A 24839-nucleotide genomic window follows, 5' to 3' on the forward strand; every position below is an offset into this window, starting at 1 on the left:
TATCATTTTATTTATTTATTTGTATTTATTTATGTTAACACCGTTAATATTATGATTTTTATTAATTTCTTAATAAATATTTTTATTTTTATTTATATTTATTTATTTATTTTTTATTTTTATTTTTTTGAAATTTTAAGATTATTACACCATTATACTTTTATAAAAGTTTAAAATTTGTCATTGCTTAAAGATAAAGTTATCTATTTAAACAATTTTTTAATAAAAAAATAATGATTATTTTGATAAATACACATATCACAATCCCTTCTCACTTGAACCTTAATATTTTAAGGCTTTAGACAAACCCATATATACCTATATACCTCCACGGTCTTGACTCAAGACCTAGAATCAAGCAAGAGCAAAAATGAGTTCCAGTGACTAAAGTTGGTGAAACGCGTATATATATATACACCTCCACGGTCTTAACTCAAGACCTAGAATCAAGCAAGAGCAAGAATGAGTTCCGTTGACTATAGTTGGTGAAACGCGTCTACAATTAGATATTAATTTTTATGAGCTTCCCTTCCCTTAACAAGGTTGCCATGGGAGCCATATTTGACCATCTATAGGTTCAAACATGGTCATATTCTTAATAGAAGCATGAAAAAGTTACACTAAAAAAATGCATATGGAGTCAAATGTATAAAGCTCAAAAGATTTCATACTCTTACTAGAGCATAATGTCCATTTACTCCCTCGGATAAATCTTAATATAGGAATATCCCAAATTATAAGAATTTAAATTTGAAGGCCAACTTCAAAGAAAAATTTCAAGCACGCTCTATATGAGACTTAAAAATACAATATCCTGAAAGTCATAGTAGACCGGATCTAAGTGTTGAAGTATTCAAAGCCATTTTTTTGTTGGTCAAGGAAGTAGGTGTATAGTCTGCTCCAGCGGAAGCATAGCCTCGTCCTCATATAAAAAATATAAAATAAGGGAATATTAGAAATTACATTATAAACATATTTTGTTCCTGTAAAATTAAGGTCTTGTTGGTCTTGGTGGAGCACGTCCATATATGCCTCCTCGAATGATCAAAGTTCATGTGGAGAAGACAGTGATAATGGGAGGTGTTACTGAGAGATGTTTATGTTTGGTGTTCTTTGTGTTTCTTTTATGCAGTTCAGGGTATGTCATTGTGGAGTCCAGAGTTATGGTTCCTCATTTGACACAAGGTACGTGGTTTTCTCTCTCTCTCTCTCTCTCTCTCTCTCTCTCTCTCTCTCTCAGTTTTGCATTTCACACTCGATTTGTTGAATCAATTATAGGATAGCATGTCAATAGAAGCAAAGTACATAGCTCTCTCTCTCTCTCTCTCTCTCTCTCTGAGTTTCTCATTTCATACCTGACTTGCTGAATCGATTATATAGTAGCAAAGCAAAACGCATGAAACATGAAACATGGTTTTCAACTAGAGATGATAGACTAAGAGATGGTGCTTTGATAATCAAGTAAAGAAAAAAGGAAAATGTCTTTAAAACAGTCAAGTTGCCAAAAAAAAAAAATCAATAATGCGCTTAGTTAGAGTGGTCACATTACAATAGTTCATTGATTTAGGTACCCCTTCAAGAGTTCATTCATTTAGGTACCTTTTCAAGAATTTTGTTTTTCAAGTTACATTTATGGCTACTTTGTGAGAATGAAGATATTTTGATAATTTGATCGACTTAAATACCTGAGCCAAGTACTTAAATACTACTATTTAATCGAGTTCTGAAGCCAAATATGTTTTTAAGTAAAAGAAATATTTTTTAGGTTTGGAAGACATTTTGGTAATTTTCCTCCACATAAATCACCAAGCCAAAAGATACGAACACTCCTAGCTGTTTTGGATTCCAAACCCATAAAAGATTTTTTAATTAAAAATAGTGCTTGGGTTTTAGCACTCAAAATAAATATGGTATTTAAATTATTTGGCTTGAATAACTTAAGAGATCATTATTATGAAAAGGACCCAATTTCTATGGGGCCAAGCCCGTATATGTAGAAATGCGGGCCTATTTTGGACTTAATTTTTAAGGACCTGTAATATCTAATATGGAGATCATGAATACAAAAAAATAAATAAATTTTAAAAACTATAAATAATACTTCTAATAAGAAAACATTTGAATCTTTAGTTTCCATTGTTTTTAGACGGAACACCTACTTGTATCCATCTTTAAGATAGATAATTTACATTCTTTGGACTGCATATGTATTCATTCTGTCAAGCCCGCTTGAAACAATTTTACCTATAAAAATACCCTCACTTGTTCAGTTTTCCAAACTTAGAATAGGAGTATTTGGGTAGTTTTTTAACAAAATAATTGACAAAATGCTTAAAGTGAAATGAATTACAAAGTGTAAGCACTATTTATCGGTAAAATTATCAAGGAGGTTTATCAATTTTTATTTTGAGGAAGTTCGACACTTTTATCAATAATTTTCCAATAGGAAAAAAAATATGTTCAATGCCCAACTAGTGTTTGGCCAAACATTCCCAAAATAGAAAACATGATTTTGCGTATACCCAAATCATACACCTTTCAAATTTTTTAATTTTGTAATTTTTTAATTTATTTTGTGGTTGCTTATGCATATTATTTATTGATTTGCAGGAAACATGTTAGATAGGCATGGGAGGCAAATGAGAGAGGCTCCTAGCCCCCCTTCTCCCACAGCAAACCAAACTAAAAATCGAGGGGGTGATAAAGGGGATGATGGTGCAGATCCTCCTGAGGATGCGCCTCCATGATTCATTTTTTTTTTCCCCTCATCGACGTGAATGTGCACAAAGGCATTATGGGAAGTCACACATCCTAGTACTACTTCAACACAAGCACATTTGGGTTTTGGCTCCTAGTGGATTTTGGGGCATAAGAGCCTCAGCTATTCATATTAAGAAAAAAGAGTTATACTGGAACACACTCGTAATGAAATCCATTATTTATTTGTTTGTAGTGGTGTTAATCAATAAATTGGTTCATTTCTTTAGCTGTTTGATGCAATTGAGAAGCAATCAATTTGCTCATTTCAATCTTTTTACTCTCTTGATTATCTCAATCCCATTATTTCTAGGAGGATTAAAGGAAGGAAATGTGGATAATGAGACTATTTATTTTTTATACAAAGAGGTCACAATTATTATTGACTGTTAGATTTGAAATAGGGTAAGTGAGGATGTGTCATTGTTTGGACACAAAGTCCAAAATAAAATTTTTCGAATATTGTGACGCACTTTCATGTGTTCTATTTCACATCCATTAGCTTAAAGTAGTTGTGACATCGTTGTACAAAAAATAAATCGTCTCATAGTATATCATCTCTTAATAAAATACTATAAACCATTTAATATATTACTCATTCCTTTTGATTTTAGTTTAAAATATCCCAAAAAACTAAAAAGTTGGGTGTATTTAGATAAATTTCTCCTATTTCTAAGGCCAACATGTAAAGTAATAAAAAAATTAATTACCTAATCTAACTAGACTAAAGCTTAAGGTCCTCTGCGGGCAAAGAGTGCTACAAGAATGAAAAATGGAAAGTATTGCGGAAGTCTTTGTTTGTCAAGTGTGGGTCTGTATGAGGCTCCAAAGTAAGGCGCACCTCTAAATCATATCGAAAAATACATTTCCATTATCAGAAACTCATCTTGAAAATCTATTTGTAGACTATGTTTTGAATTTAAAAATAGTTCTGATCGAGCAGATCTATAAACACTTGAATTTCTTGAAAATAGACGATAAACATAATATATATTATACATTATAGGACTTGCCATCCTTTTTCTCCTATATATACAGCTCAAGATCAAGTTGATCAAATAAAAGATTTTTTAGCACGGGAACAATCTTTTGTAATGGATTTTTGAAGTGCACCTTACTTCTCTAATATAAGATTGAAACCTTGTATAATTTTTTTCTATCTGCAATTCACGAAATCAATAAATAAAAGGAAGCAGGTTCATGGAAATTATGCTTTATTGTCTTTTCCCTTTTCAAACTTACAAATATTATGTTAGTTTTCATCATACCGTGATGCATATGAGATGCATAAACTGATGGGTTGACACCCCTTCTAACCATGCTAATATCTCTTTGCTGAAGTATGAGCAGTCAATAAAATTAATAGTTCCTCTAACGTATAAAACATTTGCTAATCTACGATGCATGACTATTGGATCAACAAAAGAAGTAAACGTCATGGTTATGGAGCTCTATGCAGGCCACAGACTCCGCTCTTACCCGAGCCTAGTTACTCGGGTGTGTCCGAGTGGACTTGCCTGAGTTATCCTGAGTCCCAAAAAAAGAAGATCTCCCCAGAATATTACAATTTTCACATTTGATCAAAGAAATCAGTATGAGGCTATTGCAGCGGGTTGAATAACGATCAAATGCGACTAAGTTTCAAGAGATTTCAACAAAAAAAATGAACGAAAAAATCAATACAATGACGGATCGAGTAGGGTGTGGAAAAAACGGTTTTTTTCTCACCAAACAATGAACTTTTGGGCAACAAATCTCAATTTTCAGCCACTAGTCAAAACAAATCACTATGGGGCTATTGCGGAGGGTTGGGTTATGATCAAATAAAACCAAGTTTCAACCAATTTGAGAAAAGAAGAGAGATCTCGAAACAATGGAGGGTTTTGAAGAAAAAAAAGAAAAAAGATTTTTCATAAGAGATCAAGGATTTTTGGGCCAAACCTCTCAAATTCTTGCTTTTGATCCATTAAATAAATACGAGGATCCAGTACAGGGTTGAATCAAGATCGAACAGAACCATGTTTCAATGAATTTGAATAAAAAAGAAGAGAACTTTGAATAAGAAAAGAAAGAGAATTCCATGTTGAGGCGGATTGAGTGTAAAAACATGTTTTCTTCACAAAAAGAAAAAAATATTGAAATGAGAACTTTTGATCCAAATTGATCAAGATTAATTTGCTTTGTTATGCATTATTTTTAGCATCTTTTTCATTTTCTTGAATAATTTAGCCGTAGGAATCGAACTAGCGTCCAAACTATGAGCAACTAACCACTATAACATTTTATTATTTATTTATTTAATCAGAGTCAACCCAAGTCAATTATATAATTTTGGATAAACGTATACTTAACCTCGAATTTGATAGACATTGATTGGTTGGGAATCTTGAAACCATGAAAGCCGTTCTCACACATGGCCACATATGAAACTCTCATCCAATGCATTACTTCTTGAATTTCAATTAGGAAATATGTATGACACACAACCGCTATGAGGCATCTTGGAAATATGGACGGTGGAGATTAACCCTACGAGGTTGAATCGTCATTCTTGATATTAGGTTACATCTGCACCGTCCATTACTTGTGGATGGCTCCAAGGTCTTATCATTTAGCATACACATTGGTGTATGGTATATTTGTACTTTGTATAGTTTAAATTTCGGTTGAGTTGGTGGCTTATTTTTAAAAATTTTATTTATCTGGCTAAATTAGATGGCAGCAAACCAACTTGCGCCATGGACCATATGAAGTGGTGGCTTATTTAAAGGCAAAAGATTAGGTGGTCCGGTGGGTTCAAATTTTATAGTCATGCAAGCTCAATCTCTGTCTCGCTACAAGATTAGATTATTTTTCTTTTCTTTTTTTAAGTTTATTTAGTCCCTTACACAAAAATCCCCTCCAAAATAGAATCCAGACAGTCCATGTAATGGAACCCTCTCATGGATATTGAATCTAAGAATTTCTAACTCCATCATGGCCAGTCTCTAGCTGGTCATGCCAATCCTAAACCTAGAGAAAGGAAGAGGTTGTGTTAGGCCACTAGCATAAAAGTCGCTACATTTTTTCATGAAGGCCAATGCCAAATGGTTGGAATAAGGGTCAAATGATAATAATTATGATTTCTTATTTGAAATTGATGAGAATGTGAATCAAAGATCATTTAAAAAAAAAGAAAAAAAGAAATAGGTTACAAAATCCATTAATTCTGTGTTTTGGTACTAAACAAACAGTATGGTCCTGTAAGAACACAATGTAGATCCCCTATTATAATTATTTCCTTGGATGGTTGGATTAAGGAGTTAAAGTCAACGTTTTCCGGTGGAGGTAATTTAGGCGATGGAAATAAGATGTTTGTTGACTCACAGGAAAATTGTGAATTGGAAGTTTTTTTTTTTTGTCATCTTTCTCACATTAATACTCTGGCTTTTAAAATGCATCTCATCAATGATTGCACGTGTATACCTCGTGTACCCAATCTCGAGTTTGGGTATGAGTTTAATTATTAGATACGACATGTTGGGTTAGGTCCAAAACTTAGACCCAAATATTATTTAAATTTTAGTTTGGGTCCAGCGGATGCAATCCGTACCCATTAATCGGTTAGAGATAAAATATTTTACTTTAAATCTTACTTATTTGATAAATAGTAAAATACTTTATTTTAAACCTTATTTAAAGTAACTTTTTTGCATAAAATACTCTATTTTAAGCTTACTTTAAGCCTTATTTATTTGATTGTAACCTTTTGGTAAAAAAACAAAACAAAGAAGTTCATAGTAATAAGGTGGCAATGGACCTGATGAGTTCTGGGATCCGATTGGTAGAGGTATGGATCCAATTTTAAGACCTGATAAGTTCGATCATTTCTAAAACCTGGACTCAAATACGATTTGAGCCATGTAAATCGGAATACTATTTACCAATCTGGTGAAAGGAGAGTTCTATACACATGGAGGGAGAGGTAATTATATCGAGAGAGAGAGAGAGAATAAAGACGAGACAGAGAATAAACAAAGTGGACTGAGTAATGAAAAAGAAAAGAGAGAGAGAGGACTCTAAGGAGAGAGGGAGAGCTATAAACAAATACGAGAGAGAGAGAGAGACTTTAGAGAGATAGTCAGCTCTAAGCAAAGGGGAGAAAGCGAGAGAGAGGCGTTATCTTGCAATCTATATAAACTTCTAAACAGAAAGAGATGATGCAGACGCCGAACCTCTAAACAGAGAGAGATGATGCAGACGCCGAGGGTGGGCATTTTTCTTGGTTTGATTCTCGTTTTGCTTGTGCATTCCTCACTCCTTAGTGGTGTGGAATCAATTATTCATCAAGCTCCTCCTTTTGGTAATCTCATTTCTTATTTCCTCTCTCTCCTTTTTTGTATGCAAGAAACAGTCTCTCACTTAATCTGTTTACTGAAGCCATGGTAGGTGGTGGAGCACAAGCATATCACACTGACCGTTTCGGGTTCTTCTATGCTCGTCCTCCCCCCGAACCAAGCAGGAGTCGCAGAGTGGGTGTTGGGAATGCTCCTCCGAGTGTGATCCAGTCAACCAGAACTCCGTGAGTCCGAATCACCCCGGTTACTAAGACACAAAAGGTGTCAAATGAGAATTGGAAGATGCACGTATCGAGTTCCATTCCCACAGGTTAAATTTCAGAAGGAAAAAATAAAGTGCGACTTTCTCCGCTTTCTAATGTTTTTGGTTTTCAGGACTTCTCTGTCTTTGACTCGGCTCATTCCGAGTTCCAATTGGACACTAGCGAGTCTGTACCCGAGTATTTTGTTTTGAACATTAGTGTGATCCATGAGTCTGGGACTGGGCCTAGTAAGACGTTAAGTACTTAATAAAAGTAAGCATGCTAACAAATTGAAATAAGTTCTTTTCCATCCCTTTTTTTTTTTTTTTTGTCTTTTTATGTGTAGATGAGATAAAGACATTGCTATTAATAAATTGGTCATGGATATTCATGATTTGCAATCCCGTGTAATTTTTTATAAAGCTCAATTTCGATTTTAGCACTCTTTTCTTGTATCTATCTATGTAAACATGTAACAAAAAATTTACCCAAAGAAACATGTTTATAGATAAACTGCAAATCGGTATTCATCTGTAAGAATTGTATCCAACTGTTTTATGGCCAAATCTAGAACTATTTTTCATAGTTTTCATAGTTTTGCAAGCTTTGTGACAATGTTGTCAAATTCGTTTTTGAATCTTTCGGTTTGATGAGAAAAACAAAGCAAGTTGGTGCTTTGACCGATAGGGAAGAACTTGGAACTCGTTTTTTTTTTAAAAAAATTTAATATAAATATATGAAATATTTATATATAAAAAATAATGAAAAGTTTTAAAAATAAAAATTTCAAAAATAAAAAATAAAAATATTTTTATATAGATATTTATTTGCTACTGCTGAAAATGCCGAAGCTTCGATCGCATTAGCCCGAAGCCGACTGAGGTGGTAGCACCAGGCTTCGATGTAAGCCTAAAATCCAAAGACTTCGGCCTCTCCAGCTGAAATGAAGCGAATTTGACAGCGCTTTATGATTTATTTTTCGTCAAGGTAGCTTGGTTTTGAATTTTGACGTTGTTCTATGTCCCTTAACTTGTTAATCATGATGAAAATATATCTGACTATTTTAAAACTTGGGCAAGTCCACGACGACTTGACTTGCCCGAGTCTAAGTTACTTAGACTAGGCAAGGTGCTGAGTCGAAGTACGAATCGGCCAAACTTAGTTGATTCCTATATTTGGATAAATAGACTCAACCGAGTGCCTGACGGACACAGGCAAGTTTGTATGGATCACTCGGACTCAGGACCCTGCCAAGTCTCAAGTCTCGAGTCCCAGCCTTGTTTTTAAACATTGTATATGAATATATGGTTAATATCCTCAAAATGGAAGACTTCACTCTCTCACCCAGTTAAGGGTGAATGTATGGACCCCATATGTCTGAAATGGTGTTTATCAAAGACTAAGGTCAATTTAAAAAATAAGTGGAATTTCAACTCCAAAAGTATCTCGAGTCATAGGGAAAAAAATATAATAAGATCATTTACTCCTGTTACAAGGTGGTCATAATCGCTATTGTTCGTTGGATGTAAAATTACGTGGCTGGGTAAGCTATTGATTGGATTAGAAGTTCAAAAATTTCATACAGTGTGACATACCCCAAGTTGTCAGATTCTTCATCAAATGGTTACAAGTGACTGTGACCTTCTTATATAAACGAATAGATGGTCTTATAATATACAATCTTGACTCATATATGACATTGAATTTTGACTTATCCATTTTGATGAACCAATAAAAAGAATTTCGAGGTTGGTTTTATTTCTTTCAAAAAATAAGCCTGGGATGCATCATGGATATTTTAGAAAAGTTTTTGATGACATAAATCGACCTAACTAGGTCTTTTTAGTAGTGGGAGAAAATCTACAAGTTAATTCCACTAGACTACCATTAAATTATGCAATCGAGTTAGATGTTTAAGAGAGGATGGGAATGGGGTTGAGGTCGGGGTGGGAGCACCACTTGAGCCTCAGCTACCGGTCTAGGTTTCCATTCGTACTTGTACATTTGAAAAACGCTAATTATTTCTAAAAACAGGTTGGGGCTTGTATTCCCCTATGAAAACACAAAAAAACAAAAAAAAAGAAAGAAAAAAAAGAAGAAAAAAGAAAGCTAAAGAGAGGATGGGTTATTTTAATCCTCATAGTCCTCATGAAAGAGGATTCAATCATTCAAAACTACCACAGCTACCCATTAGGCCTCCTATTACAACACCAAGAACTCTGTTCTGAAAGTCCTCTTGAATTTCATGCTGATTTATTGAAGAAGTTAATCGTCTCCACCTCCACCAAGAGCTATTTTTATAAGGCATGCATTGACTTTGGAGTTGTAATTTTTAGGCCATTAGGGCTAGTCTTAATCTCACTTGATCAGCCCTACCCTTGTAAGAGGTAATGAGAATGATCAGGGTATGGTTAAGTTTTGAGTTTGTAAAGGGGTGGATGGTTCTTGTTTAATGAGCCCGGCTAGAGAGAAGTTATATGAATGAGTATCGTGCTTGTAAAGAAGGGAAGCAATCAAATCTAGGCGTACCTCAAAAATTCAATGAAAGAGGTTGTTTCGATGCCCAAAACTCCTCAAATTGATCATCTAGACTTAAGATATATGGTATGAGAAAAAATAGATTTCAAGTTTTGAAAATAGTGCAATTTGTAGTATATTTTATGGACCGTCAATTTTTTAAGATTTTCAAGTGTCCAAAGAATTTCTCAATCTACACTAGTTTTTCACCTTTAAATTTGATAATTAAAGATGAAAATTTATTTTTTAGACTATCACAAAGATTTTCAATACTGAAACAATATCTATCAATAACAGTTAAAGATGTGTGTTACATTGATTGCTCAGGGCCTTAGCCTTATACAAACCAAACCCAAACAATAAGTTTCTTATTGGATTGGCCTTTAAAATTGGTTACGATAAATTGAATAGAAGTAGTGCTATTTTTGAATAACACGTGCACATCTACTTTACAAGGTTTCTTAACTATGAAGAATTACAATTTATTTATTTTTTGAAGATAATGTTTAGGAAAATATCTCAGCAACATAAACATTAAAAAGAAAACCCTCTAGGGGTCGTTTGGATACCTGGAAATATATTGTCTCGAAAATATATTACTGGCGTAATACATTACCTGCAAATAGATTTTTACTGTTTGGGTAGTATCTAGATGTAACATGGGAAATACATTGCTACTATTTGGCTATGTCTGCAAGAAAACTGAGAAATGTATTACCGACATTTTGGCTAAGAAATATTGTGTTAATTTTATATATAGTAATATGTTTTTTTTAATACTCTTCTTTTTTTTTAGTATAAAATATTAATTATAACTACTTTGTTTTCTAGAATGTGAAGGTAATATCTCCAAGTTTGAATTTATGTAAAAAAAAAAAAGTTAAAATGCGAACCCATTAGAACCCAATAAAATTTCCACCCTATCATTACTACATTTTACTCAAGAATCACATTCTGAAAAACAATAAAAAAATCAATCAATAAAAACCCTAATTGCAATCTAACTCAACAAACACCATATTACTGCACTACATAAATTATCCTAAAAAAAAAGAGCACTTTATACAAAAATGGATTGTTATAGCGATGAGGAGAAGAGAGTCCCTAAACGAGAGAGAGAGAGAGAGAGAGAGAGAGAGAGAGAGAGAGAGAGAGAGAGAGAGAGAGAGAGAGAGAGAGAGAGAGAGAGAGAGAGAGAGAATTTTAGAGAGACATGGATGGGAGCTTCCTATGTGCATGGGCTGCCATGGCTTTCAGCCATTATCAGCTATTAAAGGTCCAAATTCATCACACTAAAATTCAGCCATTATCAGCTATTAAAGTCCCAAATGCATCAGATTAAATGTTGTTGGGAACTCTGTACTCTGACTCCATACGAAACATTGTAATTGCAGGTTGAAGTTGGGGAACTCGAATTAAGTCGGTTGTAATTCTATACATTAGTCCCTCGAGGAGTTCTAGATAAGCTCTAGGTATTTCTGCTGTCTTACGACTCATATTTGGTTGTGGTATGTTCTTTGGAATAGCCTTTCGGTTGTTTTCATTAACTTTAGTTCTGCTTGGTCCCTGAGAATCCTTGAGAGAGACTCTCTAAGCAAGAGAGAGACAATTTTAGAAAGAGAAAAATGGAGTGTACGACCATGAATGGACTAAAACTCAGGATATACTTTAAAGATGTGGGTTTCTGAAAATCCGACTAGATAACCACTGGAAAATGAAAATCCAAGTAGTTCGAGTCGAAAAACTAGGGTTTCAGGCCAAAAGGGCAACCACCAAGATGCCAAGTTGAAAAATGTAAGGCTGATCTTATGGGTGCGAAGCAGGCACAAGCAATTGAGTTTCTCAGCGAGAGAGAGGTGGAAGATAAGGCGGACGTCAAGTATTGGGGTGGGTAATACATTTTTTGAGTTTGGAGGAAATTTTAGGCAACCTGTTTCATTTCTTGCTCACTGTCGTACCCAAACATTGATGTATTTTTTTGTAATCTATTTCCCCGTAATAGCAAACGGTCCCCTAATGTAAATGGGGATGGTACAACCCCATAATCATTTTGTAAAGGGTATGTGGAAAAGGGTATTGTTTCCACAAATCATGGAAGCCGCGGCTTCCTAGTACAATGCTGTTTCTTAAGGGGCTTGGAATGTTCGGACTACCGGATTCCATCAACAAACACAAGAGGCGTTTTGGTCGAATTTGGATTTCCAACTACTCAAAATTTCCACCAAAACGAATATGTCCTAAGTGACTGTCCCAATACTATTAGACAACGAAGAGGATGGCACCAACTCGAGCTGATTCCCAGTTTCAAGTGAGACACTCCATATTAGTCAGATTACGTATCGATTCTAGATCAACAATTCATTACTTCATTGGAGCCAGTATTTTAAAATTGGGATCGGTGAGGTAGATCATACATTTATGTTGAATCTCTAGATCATCGATCTGAATCGGGCTTAGATAGGTCAAAATTGGCAATTCAAATAATATTAAAAATAAATAAATAAAAATTAAAACTAGAATTAAAATAGGAGTTCATGGAGCAAGGGCTTAAGGCCACTTAATAAAACATTTGACAAGCTCAAAAGAATAAAATAAAAATAAGAAAATAAAAAACTTGGGGTTTTACAGGAACCAGGCTACGACCTATAATTTTCTAAAACTGATTTGGTCTTTGATTATTTCTCATCTAAATCAATGATGTAGATCGAAAATCACCGGGTTTTAAAACACAAACGCCTCAAAAAGGCAAATGAGCTTAAGGGGAGGGCAATTCGGGAAAGAATCTATCCTTGTCGACCTTATGAATGATTAATTTTACCAACTAGGAAAAGGGCAAATCCCAAAAGATGTTTGGGGGGCGGGGGGTCAATGGCCGCACAAATGGACTTCTCTCCAGAGCCAGGCATCTTTTTTTGCTTGACTCAAGGCCCAAATTGGAGCCACAAATGCATCACTCGCAATAAAAGAGAGAGTGTTGAGTCAATGTCCCTGCCCTACAAAGCCTAGTGAGCACGACAGAACACATGCTTGCAAGAACCTTGTAAGGTTATAAATGGGGCTGAGAGTCTAGTCCCCTGCTCACCATTAGAGAGAGAGAGAGGATGCAGACACCATTGAAGTGCGTTGTCTGTGCTGCATTTGCAGCCTTCATTCTGTATGCTTCTCTGATTCCAGTGGTGGCGTCAAGCCACGTTTTCGAGCGGCCACCTCATTTCGGTAGGATTCATTTTCTCTCTTCGTCCATTTATGATCCGAATGCAACCTCGTTTTGGTAGCCTGATTGCTTGTAGAAAACTATGTTAAGAGAATTTCATGTTATTAAGTTAATAACAATGTTGAGATCGAAAAGAAAAGGAAACCATGATGGAGGTGTGTGTAGTACAACATGATCCATTTGTTAATTTTTGGACTTTATGGCGATTGGGAGTCATCACCATCCAATCGGTAGATCCAATGGTGATGGAGTAGGAGTGGGACATCCAGTTGAACTAGTGACAAGTTTGCTGGACCCACTCTCCCTCTATCACCGTCCAACCTAGTAATTTAGAATGATTACTCAAATGACCAAAGTGTTATCTTGGTTTTATGGGTATGCTTCTTTGAGTACACGCCAAGAAGAAACAAAGATTGAAATGGTCAAAAAAACCATTTACACATAAACACTCACAAAATCCTAACACTGAAAGTAAAAGATTGAAGGAATACCAGTATAAAAGCTTAATAACAATCCAATAATCGGCGTTTTACGATAATTAGTGCACTAATTCTTTTATGATGTAGCAATCTGATTATGATATCTTATAGCTTGTTTGGGGAGCGGCCAGAATCCCTTTTTTTAACCAACTCCATGACACTTTGCTCCACCATCTCGTATCTCTCTTTTGCCCCTTCTTAAAGTCCAGCAGTTGTCGAAAATGTGCTTAAAAACCGGGTTTCTTTGGCATTCTATTCAGAAAATGCATCCTAAGCCCTTTGCATCCTCGTTGTACGGGGTGCAAGTCCGTCTGCGCTAACCCATCACTCAAGTTAGGGCTGTCAATCGGGCCATCCCACAGGCTTTGGCTAGTAGTCATCCTGGTAATGCCAGGTTTTGGGTTGGGCTCGGGCATCCTTAAAAAAGACAAAGGATATGCTCAGGCCCAGGCCGGGACTGCCTCAAAATTTAGGCCCGAATTGTACCCCAGCCTAGATATAGAATTTCTGGACAAACTGGGCCCATGTTGGCTAAGCCTGAGCCCGACCTGTTGCCAGCCATACCTCCCATAACTTGTCCACCTCACAAACTAAACTTGGAAAAAATTTATATCTTGGACACAATGCATATTGTAATGTATTATCTAGACCATAAATTTTAAAAATTTTCAAGTGCTTATAGAGTTGCCCAATCTACACTATGTTTGATTTTTTAAAATTTATAATTAAATATGGAAATAAATTTTTAGGTCATTTGTAAGATTTCTTATACTGGCGCATCATATTTTAGTACTATTTAAAGGTGCACCTTACTTGTGATTGTTTAAGGCCTCAACATTATACATACCACAACCAATTTTTATTGATATCACATCCAGTAATCCTGATTAATTCCATTTTTGTTTCATTTTCTCCATATTGATTTTTCTTTCTTTTTTTTTCTTCTCTTTTGAATACAAGGAAATGGCATACATGAAGTTCATAGGGAGCTAAGAGGGGGTGGATATATCAATATCGGCAGTCCTCGTGGAAATCCATTCAAAGGAGTTGGTGATGCACCCTCGAGGGCTATTGTTTTTCAACCACCACCTCCACCGCCACCGCCTGCCTGAGTCTTGTGTTAGTCTAAAAGTGAAGAACAAGCAGAAAAATTATGCATTTGTGTGCTCTTTGCAGGTATTCTGTTTCAGTAAATAAATTTGTTAACAAGGGGAATGAGAATGAGGTTTTTGCTTGTTGTGGTGAAATGTTGGTGCCACAAAGCGAGCTTTTTATCTAGGTCGAGAGAGACATTGGTGGGTACTAAGAAAATGTCCAAGGTGGCTTGTATCCATTTCATTAAAATTTACCATTACTCTTTCCTTGTTATCATTAATCACGTCACTAACTAATCCAAGAGATACGAGGGATTGGGAGGAAGAGAGAGAGTGAAGGTCACTTAGGCCCGCCCGCCCAAATGGACTTGTGTGCCACCGTAAAGATCTTGAGTAAACGTAGGGGATTGATTTAAAAATCCCATGACAATTTCTCATTGGCGATGAAGGAAAAGGGGAGGTACCTTTCGGGCACGACACGTTAGGGATTGGCGATTGGTAGATGAGAAACCATTGAAGAGGTTGTGCAGGCGTGTGAAGCTGTCCGTGCCTCCCCACTCCTAATTCATAATGTTGGGAGCATCACCGCCCCGGCCCGACCCTGATAGATAGCGGAAGAAATGAATTAGCGCCAAGGCATGGGATTTTCTACCCCCTCCCAAAATGTCCCCTCCCCATCTCACCCATCCTTTCATGACCCCTCACCCGAGAGAGAGAGAGAGACTGAGACTTTTGAATTAATGGAATCCACGTGTTTAGCATAATCCTAATCTTAATACACACGCCTGAAAGTATCATCTGGAAGAATTATACATAGAGCAAAGAAATGGACGGTCCCTAAACCAACATGATTCCCCCGTTCAAGAGTATCACACTAAACCAACATGAAAGTGAGACAGTCGGTCCTGGCAAGAGCCAATTACAAGAGTCTAGGAGACTGGGCTCGACAATTGCAACCACTGTAGCAGCAAATTTTTTTTTAAAAATTATAAAAAAAAAGTCAAAAAATATGAGTGGTACGTTTAAAGAAAAGATTAAGCAAAACACTACAAAATGATGTTAGAAAAATAGATTTTAAACAGTGACTAGGGGCATTTTCAAAATAGTCTAAAAGATGGAAAATATCGGAATAAATATTTATGCCCAAAAACACTTTCCAATATTTGAGAAAGTGATAGAGAATATAAAAAAAGATATCCTAAATCAATTCCTTATTTTTTAGAATTTTTTATGATTTGTTTTGAAATTTCTTTTGACGGAAAGTTTAATAAGACTATTTACCTTTGATATAAAGTGATCACAATTAATCTTGACCATTACATGTGAAATTCGGTGGTTGCATTTATTTCATTAACTAAGCTCAAAGTTCATGAGAAATAATCTCAGACTTTATGACACACCCAAGCTATTAGGTTTCGCGTTGAATGTTTATAAGTAATTGTGACCTCCATGTACAAAAATAAATAAATGGTTTTATTATATATAAATTTTTTTTAATATCCTTAAATTGGGCACCCAACGCGAAACAGCTCGGTCGGCTCAGCAAAGGCCCGAGCCCGACTAACTATTTATGGTAATGGGAAGGTTACAAAGGAAAGGCAATTCGGATAAAGGAAAGGGGCTTCCCTTACCAAAATTTGGCAAAATGGGGCAATCCAGAAAGAGTAAAGTCGAGTCTAGAGAGAGAGAGAGTAAAAGTTGAGATTAGGGTTGGTGGCCGCCCAATTGACGTTTCTCCTTCTGCTAGACACAATGGCCCAAATTGCAACAACAAATGCATGACTCGCAATGAGGCAGAGACCGAGAGAAAGGGAGAGCGAGTCGTGAATGACGCTGCCCTACACAGACTAGTATGCATGACTGAGTACATGCTCGAAAGAAGCTCATGGGAATATAAGTGGAGTTGGATTCTAGTCCTCTGCTCACCTTTAGAGAGAGAGAGAGAGAGAGAGAGAGAGAGAGAGCGAGAGAGAGGATGCAGACATCATTGAAGTACGTTGTCTTTGCTGCATTTGCGGCCTTCATTCTGTATGCTTCTCTGATTCCTGTGGGGGCGTCAAGCCGTGCTTTTGAGCCGCCTCCTCGATTCGGTAGGATTCCTTTTCTCTTGAAATTCCTCCGGTTATGATCCAAATCGCACCCTAATTGTTATTAAAATTTTAAACTCGTGACATTTAAGAGCTTGTGGAAGAAAAGAAAACCATGATTGAAGTGTAGTATATTGTCCATTTATTAATTTTTTTTGCTTTATGGTGATCATCATTGTCCAATCCATAGATCCAATGGTGATGGAAGAGGGGTGAAAGAGTGGAATATCTACTTGATTACTTCAATAACCGCAATGTTATCTTGGTTTTATGGTGACACTTCTTTGTATACACCATCCAACCTTTGTGGAAACAAGTAGAAACAAAGATTGAAACGGTCCAAAATCCATTTCTTGCAAATGCAATTTATGTTAGTATTTTTGGTTATGTAGAAATACTTGTGTGATTTCACAATAACATTATGTTTTGTGTGGTTTTTTTTAAAAAGATAGGGGTTTTTAGTAAAACATTGAAGATGATAGTGCGGATTGAGTGATGTTTAAGTTTGGACATTCTAGAACAAAAGTGGCAGTGATGGTGTATGTGCAGAGTAGACTAAGCCAATCTCCATCCGGATAGATCCCCATATTTTTTTTATATTTTATGTACACAAATGATACATGTTCAAGCTAAGCCTGTCCTAGCTTGAGCTTTGATGGTTTAGTATGTGAACTAGTGGGATGAGCTTGGCTTGGCATATCAGCTTGGGCTCATGACGGGCTGACCTCAGCTGGCCTGCCCTAAGATGGCCTGCTTTGTTGACACTTAGACATATTAAGCCCCTATTTCATCCTCTATATATTTTAAGACTATCTACAATTTGTTAAGGGATGGTATATTATGAGACTATTTATTTTTAGTACAAAGAGATCACACTTAGTTTGATCTATTGGATGTTAAATGAAAATTTATTGCAACATTCAAAAAACATTATTTTATATAGAGCCTAGGCTCTAAACAATCAAATTAGAGCCTACCTTCAAATGGTGTCGAGAAATGTGGTTTCAATATTGGAGATCCTTGTGATAGCCTCAAAATATATTTTCATATTTATTTATAAAGTTTAAAGTTTTAAAAAATAGTGTACATCAAGCAGATCTATGAAAATTTGAAAATATTGAAAATTGGCTGTCAAAAAATTCATCAAAACAACATTTTCTAGTGAAATTTTTGGGGTAGACTCCAATTTGATTGTTTAGAGCCTCAACTCTATATAAAATTTTCCCTTTAAATTTGACGGTCAATGATGATTGTGACCTCCCTGTTTCAAAAGCAAATGGTCTCAATGTATATATTTCCATTTGTTTAACCCCTTATTAAAAAAAAAACAAAACCTATTTTTCACTAGAATCTAAATAATATTGATGTTCTATTGTACAAACGAGACCTGAGACCGAATAACCATCTGATCGATTTTTTTTTTGTTGGGTAAGTCAGGGGGGGAGAAGGCCCCTTACCCATTTTTTGTTAAATTAAAATAAAGAAGATACAAATCATCGTCTTACAATCCTATCATAGGGTAATTAAACAAAATCATAAGTTAAAGACAAATAAATGAAATTTGTTCGATATTTTCATGCATCTTTTCTCCATTTCTATCATCATGGTTCTTACTTTGGCCTTTCTTTCTTTCCTCTTAATGACAGGAAATGGATATTTCACTGAGAGTAAACAGAGAAGTTCGTTTCTTAATCCTCCTCCCGAACCGAATCAGGTCCGCAGTCAGGATACTCCTATGCTGCCTTCACCACCACCACGTCAGTGAAGCCCGTAAATGACATGACGAAGTTAGTAAGATGTTAAAACAACAAAATGCAATGAATAGTTGTAGGGAAGAGTCAATGTTATGTTGTAAGAAAACTTAGAAATGTCTATTGATTTCAGGTCATTATTTGAATGAACTGTAAGAAAGACCTTCTTGAGAATAATATGGGCCTAAGGCAATGAGGTTCCATGAGAGTGGGATGTAAAATAAGGCCTAGTTTGGCAGGGCACTTGAACATTTTCATTCCCGTGGACAGCATACTGGAGACAATAAAATTAAGTATCGATTTCCAGGAATAAGTCAGGAAGGGTTGTTAATTCTAGATAATCCAGCCTCCATATGTCTGTGGTATCTTTTTTATAAAATAATGTTGTGACAAGATGCTCATATAAAAAAAGAAGTAAGGATATAAAATTATAGCCTTATGCTCATCATCCATCCCAACACCGATATTCAATAGTTCATAAATAATTTTATTAAAGTGATTAAGGTACTCATGGATAATCGTACCTTCATTTAACCTTAGGGTGTATAGTTGGTGCTTAAAAAATAATAGACTTGTGAGGGATGTTTGAGGGTTTATCTCCTATAGGTATTTTGATTGATTGTCTATAGACAATTATTTTGAGATATGAGTATCCAAAGAATTATACTTTGCACAATATGGTCAACTTTTATTTTGAGAGAGAGAGAGAGTCCCACAACCAAACATCATTTAGAGAAAATACAATTTACATCAAATCCGGTGCCTCGACCCAAAATCCAGCATATGCAGGCATTTTTCATTTTTCAGTGGTTGTTCATTAATTCCATTGACCATGAAAATGTAGATGGTGGATATTGGCATAACGATCCAAAGTTATTCATGTCAGAAATTTAGTACTGGTAAAAAAAATAGGGATTGTATATGTCGAGAACATTTATTTTTGTACATGGAGGTCACAATTACTTATAACTATCCGACGTGAAATCTAATAGCTTGAAGGTATCATAAAATTCGAGAAAAATTCTTTTGAACTGTGAACTTGGTCAATGAAATAAAAGCAACTTCCTAATTTTACATATAATGATCAAGATTAATTGTGACGACCATGTAGTAAAGGTAAATGGTCTCTTTAGATACTTTTCTCATTAAAAAAATGATTTCATAATATGAGACTATTTATGTTTTTTACACGGAGTTCCCCTAGCCATTAGATGTTAAAATGAATGGCTTGAAGTGTATCATAAAGTTCAAGAATTTTTACTTTTGAACTTGCAAGTCTGTCAATAAAACATTCACAACTACCCAATTTGAAATCTGACTAACAAGAGTGATGGTGATCTCCTTGTATTAAAAGTAAAGGAAAAAGTTATATAAAGTTGCAACATTAAAATATAGAACTACATATGCACCTAAAATATCCATCGAAAAAGATTGTTTTAATGTTGAAAAACCCTCTAAGTGATCATCTCGACATCGAGATATATGAATATGAAAAAAAAAAAGATTTCGAGTTCCAAAAAAATAGTGCATCTTGCAACACATTTTTTAGACCGTTCATTTTCGAGATTTTCATATGTTTATAGATCTACTTTATTTTATCAATTTTTGGAATTTAAAATTTTATAATTAGAGATGAAATAGATTTTAAGATAATCCTAAAAAAAAAATTACATATTATGATAAAATTTGGAGGTGCGCTTTAATTGGATGGTTTAAGTTTGCAACCTTATAAAAACCACACGTCTATATTATGTTTCCCTTAAAAAAAGAAAAAAGGAAAAAAAAAAGAAAGTAGCATCTATGTTTTAACGCTAATTCGAGGGAGCAGAAATTGTGAGTTGGCTTACATTCACCGCAGCACAATATCTCACAAGTCGGAAAAGTGGGTCAAATTGGCCACCCACTGGTTTTGAGTTGCACAGGTTCACTTGGTGAGTGGTATAATATATCACAAGTCCGAAAAGTAGGTCAAATTGGCCACCCACCGGTTTTGAGTTGCATAGGTTGACATGGTGAGTTATCAATAAAAGTAAAGAAAAAGAAAAAAGGAAAAAATAAAATCTGGGATGAAGAATCACTGAAAATGGAAAATATGCAACATCAAAATTTTAATTTCATTTAATAAAATTATAAATAAAAATCAAACTAATAAACACATAAATTAAAATAAGGGTGCAGTTTGTATATAGTCGAGGCTTTAAAGAATCAAAATAAAGCGTACCATCCAATAGTACAGAGAAATGTGGTTTCAATACTGGAAATATTTGTGATAGCCTTAAAATATATTATCATCTTTAATTATAAAATTTAAAGCTTAAAAAATAGTGTATATCGAGCAGATCTATGAAAACTTCAAAACCTTGCAAATTGATGGTCCAAATATGTGTTACAAGATACACTATTTTCAAAACTTGAAATCCATTTTTTTTTTATGTCCATACATCTTGATGTCAAGATTATCAATTTGAGGATATTTGGGCATCAAAACAACCTCTTCTAGTGTTATTTTTGAGGTAGGCTCTAATTTGATTGTTTAGAGCTGAGGTTCCATATAAACTTTTTCCTTAAAAATAAATACAAATTCAAAATGAGAAAGAAAACACAGATTTTCATCTTGCTATTTCATCTTGGAGCTCTAGATTAAAAAAAACAAAAAGACAAAAAACTCAAATTTGAACTCTCTTTCTCTTCAATTTTTTATTTTTAATAAAAAAATTGCTACGCCGATAGAAAAGAAGGTTCCAAAACTATCATTTTCATAATAATTATGTGATTTTTGATGAAGAAATGAGGAATGAAAACGAAAATAGTAAATTAAGTTTCACGAAGAAAAAGTGTTTCATGTTTGTTTTTAAGTGCCTGGTTGTGGGGATACCCAAACTTGCGCCTCGACTCCAAAAGATACTCGAATGTCTCCGAGTCGGCTCGAGGATATCTAGAACGCTATATGACCAACCGGCCCATCACTTTTTTGGTGAAAATCAGATAACTTTAGGTTTAGAAGTTTCCCCAGGTGGAGTGGCACAGGTTGACCGGCCACGTCCTGAGTCTAACAGGGTCTGGGTCCAAATCCATTTTCTAGACTTGGCATTTGGCAGGTTGGGTTTGGGTCCAAATAACTTGACCTAACTTGGGTTCGGCTGCGTCAAGGTCCGACTCCTAATACGGATTAAACACGATCTTGTATAAAATATATATCCTATGCAATTATAATTTTTAATTTTTTGAAAAATAATTTTATACCCAGTTCAGGAGTGATACGGTCAGCCTGGTCGAATAGACCGTTGCGACCCTTATCCCCCAGCTACCATACAGACCTTTGAATGACGCCCTTCTTGCGTGTCTTTTGATGACTTCTAAGGAGAAAGAGACTGCAACCGGCAGTGAGAAAGATCACAGTTGAGGACCTTTCAATGACATTAAAATGAGTGTTGTGGGGCTTAAATGAGGGTGAAAAAGAGTTATCAGCATTGACATTTCAATGAAAACTACCAAATTGCATTTGGTTGACCAAAAGACTTGCTCTTCTTTCATGATAATTTGGACCCATGCCAGTACATATTAAAAATTGAACTATAAATAGTTCACCATTCGAGCATTTGCAAAAACCCTAAGAGAAAGAGAAAGGACAGAGAATTGAAACAATAGTTTCAAGCATTTTCCAAAACCCAATCACAAAGAGAGGGAGAGAGAAAGAGGATGTTGTTTAAGTGGGGTTTGTTGATTGCAGCACTGGCCTTTTCTCTAAGTCTTTCTCTCTTGCCTAAAGTGGACTCCAGGCTTATTTATGAACTTCATCCTGGTAAGACAATTTTCCCCTTTATATTGAATCTTGCAACATTTTAGTAAGTAAATAGATCACTTTTTTTAAGGTCTCGGACCATATGAACTTCCTCCTCATCTTGGTAAGACAACTTTGCCCTTTATATTGAATCTTGCAACATTTTAGGAAGTAGATAGGTCACCTTTTTAAGGGATTTTATACACTGTGATTCAAGGAGATCACATTTAATTACAACCGTCCAATGTGAAATTTGATAGCTTGGGTCTGTCACAATGTTTGAGAAAATTTCTTTTAAAGTTTGAGCTTGGTCCACGGAATAAATGTAGCTATTGAATTTCTTATCCAATGGTCATGATCAATTGTGCCCACTTTGTACCAAAGATAAATGATCTCATCATATACTTTTTCAATTTTTTTTGTTTCTAGTGGGCCACTCAACACTACGAATGATCTGCCTCTTATGTTTATTTTGCTTGAGATTATATTTATAGTGGAGCGCCTATAATATATACTCCCTTAGGAGCACACTGTACACTTACTCCCTCAGGAAAGAGTTCCCAAGGAGTTGTTCTATCTTGAATTTTGGTAACATACTGTCGAATCATTAGATGAGCAATTTCCAACAGAAAAAAAGGAATAAGAATCTAAGCTTATAAATAATTAGATATGGCACGCCACAAATTGCATTATCCATGTTCAATCATAAGGCCATTATTTGTTTCAAGTAAATGTAAAATACATATATTTCTCTTTTCTTTTTTTTTGAGGTCGGTTGCAAGGTTGTAAGGAATATCCCAAAAGTTGATGTCCAGGTAATACTCCTCCAAATTGGACTTTTCTTGAGGGAGTGAATAGACAACATGCTCATGTTGGAGCATATAATTATTTTGCCTTATAATTTTTTCAACCAATGCACAAGTCACTGCCAAAACTATAAATCATGTTCATATCTTACTCCTATGGTGGAGTTGTTGGGACATCCAAATAATGCCTAAAAATTTGGATGCCTTTGGAGTTCGGATTGCAAATTCCACAAGTGGAGTAAGTGCCTATAATTTTATTTGGTCTCTCTCTCTCTCACACACACACGTAGACACATAGAGAGAGAACACAAACCATATACAAGTCAAGCACAACTTTATAAACGACAAAATCTACTATACATATTCTACATTTTGTAATATAATATTTCTTTAAGTTGAGATTCCTATTGGATTGATACTAATAAAAATCTCATTTTTATACCTCCTTATGTTGTACAAGTAGTTTCAATGTCAAAATTCTTATGATTGCTTGAAAACATATTTCCATCCTTAGTTCTGAAATTTAAGACTAGTACAAATCAAGTAAATCTATAAACACTTGAAAATATTAAAAATGGATGGTCGAGATAACTTGTTGTAAGACTTGAAATTCTTTTTCTCTTCGTATCCGTACCTCTCGAGGTCGAGATGATCAATTAAAGAGCTTTCCAATATCACAAACACTCTTTTTTAGAGGATTTTTGAGCTGCCCCTTACTTTGATAGTATAAGGTTGATATAAAATCTTTCAAAGAAGAATATATTGTATATTCTTTATATTCTATATACACAAAATGGTAGGCCCAATAGGACATAGTTAAAAGTAGTGAGAAAAAAATTTGGAACATATAACTGCTAGTGGGGTCAGCTTGGCTTGGCTTATCGAATTGGGCTCATGGCGAGCTGCCCCAAGCCGGCTTGCCCTAAGATGGCTTGGCTTGTTCACACCTTGACATATTAAGGCCCCATTTCATCCTCCATATATTTTAAGACTAGTCTACTCTTTGTTAAACCCCTTATTAAAAATAAAAAACTGGTTTTTCACTGGATTCTAAATAAATAGGTAGAGTTGTTCTATCGTACAAACGGGGCCTAAGACTGAATAGCCATCTGTTCGATTAAGATTGAATAGCCATCGTTCGATATTTGCATTCATCTTTTGTCACAGCTCTATTATTATGCTTCTTACTTTGACCTATTCTTTCTTGCCGCTCAATGACAGTAAATGTACCGCATGGATATTTCACTGAGAGTAAACAGAAAAGAGATTCCCTTCTTAATCCTCCTCCTCCCCAACCGAATAGGAACCGCAGAAGGGATGTTCCTCCGCTGCCTCCACCACCACCACCTCAGTCGATCGAGCAACCTTCACCACTACCACCTCAGTCAATCATGTCGCCTTCACCACTACCACCTCAGTCAATCCCGCCGCCTTCACCACCACCACCTCAGTCAATCCCGCCGCCTTCACCATCACCACCTCAATCGAACACGTAAATGACATGACGAAGTTAGCAAGAAGTTAAACTAACTAAATCTAATGCATAATGGAAGGGAAAGTCGAGGTCATGTTAGTAAGAGGAGTAAGAAATGTCTCTTGATTTTAGGTCATTATCTAAACTGTGACAAAGCCATTATTAATAATGGATTAGGCCATCAGGTTCCATGAGTGTGGGATTGTGAAAATGTTGGCACTTGTGGGTGGTCATGGCTTCACATGTGTCATATTTTTTTTTTTTATCTTAATAATACATTTTAATATTTATCATTAAAAA

General features: G+C 35.3%; 5 long non-coding RNA genes across 5 annotated transcripts; all 5 read left to right on the plus strand.

The window, feature by feature from the left end:
• The first annotated feature begins 979 nt into the window (after nt 1-979).
• Nucleotides 980-2986, plus strand: LOC148780267 (uncharacterized). Its single transcript, XR_016042299.1, has 2 exons — nt 980-1185; nt 2611-2986. It is a non-coding gene; the product is annotated as an uncharacterized LOC148780267 (long non-coding RNA).
• A 3859-nt stretch (nt 2987-6845) lies between these two features.
• Nucleotides 6846-7666, plus strand: LOC148780268 (uncharacterized). Its single transcript, XR_016042300.1, has 2 exons — nt 6846-7099; nt 7177-7666. It is a non-coding gene; the product is annotated as an uncharacterized LOC148780268 (long non-coding RNA).
• Nucleotides 7667-12845: 5179 nt separating this feature from the next.
• On the plus strand, nt 12846-14793 carry LOC148780269 (uncharacterized). Its single transcript, XR_016042301.1, has 2 exons — nt 12846-13069; nt 14507-14793. It is a non-coding gene; the product is annotated as an uncharacterized LOC148780269 (long non-coding RNA).
• A 1437-nt stretch (nt 14794-16230) lies between these two features.
• Nucleotides 16231-18791, plus strand: LOC148780270 (uncharacterized). Its single transcript, XR_016042303.1, has 2 exons — nt 16231-16730; nt 18374-18791. It is a non-coding gene; the product is annotated as an uncharacterized LOC148780270 (long non-coding RNA).
• A 3294-nt stretch (nt 18792-22085) lies between these two features.
• On the plus strand, nt 22086-24839 carry LOC105421691 (uncharacterized). The gene is made up of 2 exons (XR_016042304.1): nt 22086-22280; nt 24287-24839. It is a non-coding gene; the product is annotated as an uncharacterized LOC105421691 (long non-coding RNA).

The sequence above is a fragment of the Amborella trichopoda genome, chromosome 10 (assembly GCF_054954075.1).
Source record: "Amborella trichopoda isolate Santa Cruz 75 chromosome 10, AtrichopodaSantaCruz75HAP2 v2.0, whole genome shotgun sequence".
Classification (NCBI taxonomy): Eukaryota; Viridiplantae; Streptophyta; class Magnoliopsida; order Amborellales; family Amborellaceae; genus Amborella; species Amborella trichopoda.